Source organism: Euprymna scolopes, chromosome 28 (assembly GCF_053919585.1).
Source record: "Euprymna scolopes isolate OS-2025 chromosome 28, ASM5391958v1, whole genome shotgun sequence".
Lineage (NCBI taxonomy): Eukaryota > Metazoa > Mollusca > Cephalopoda > Sepiida > Sepiolidae > Euprymna > Euprymna scolopes.
In genome coordinates, this window is record NC_136509.1 from 86,482,031 (window position 1) to 86,483,007 (window position 977).

Sequence of the window (977 nt, forward strand, 5' to 3'; positions counted from 1 at the left end):
TTCGACACTTAAAAGAAAGCCAACTAGAAGCTTCGGGGCGCTCGAACGCTACGCAGTATTCGAGCTGTAAATTTTCTGTTACTCAGTCCTCTGTACGTTCAACTCGCAAACATGCTTTGTCCTTCGGATTGTCCGTTCGAACAATCAGAAGAATTCTACACACTGATATGCAGTTCCATTCATACAAATTAATGACTGCTCAGAAACCAGAAAGGTAAAGAAAATTTTAAATTCAAAGCACTACGAGGAAATGACAGAAAATTACTCTAAACACATACATTCCACGACTAAAAAAGAGGAACATTTAATTTCATAAAACAATAAATATGAGAAATTAGAGGAATGACTAGACGAAAGTATGAACTATTTTTGATTAACTATAATATGAATCTTTCTTGTCTGTTTAAATTTATGCATGTATTTATGTATATACGGCATAATCCTGTTGACACACCGGTTCTCGTCAGATCACCGAAGTTAAGCAACGTTGAGCCTGGTTAGTATCAGATGGGTGACTATTTAGGAATTCTAGGCGCTGTATGTTCTTTCCGCTTATCTCGGCATTTGTTTCCAGTCGTCCTGTACATCACTTGCCACTGGTATTTAACAATGTCGTCTCAGGAGAAGTGTGGTTGGAGATTGCGCACCTCCTGCCACAAAAATGTCATGCACAAGCAACCTTTCGTGGGTATTCATAGTCTGTCCAAGACTGAAGGAGTCTGCTTATGTATGTTTGTATGTCAGCCTGAAACTTTCGACAAAGCGACTGATTTTCACGAGATATCGTTTTGAAGCTCGACCTTTCGGGCGAGAAATATCGAAAAATTAGCTAAAAACAATAACTCCTTCACCTGAACTGGGCACTTTTCTACAGAAAGGGGTTGCTTTTTTCGCCGATATTTTCGAAAGTCATTCTCTCTTTTCGATTGACTAGCCTTAATTTAAAAATTCCTCACTTCCGGTTTGGCGATGGACCC

The 977-nt window shown here is 39.2% G+C and overlaps 1 pseudogene; it reads left to right on the top strand.

The window, feature by feature from the left end:
* Positions 1-427: 427 nt before the first annotated feature.
* On the top strand, positions 428-544 carry LOC145249942 (5S ribosomal RNA; annotated as a pseudogene).
* Positions 545-977: the final 433 nt, after the last annotated feature.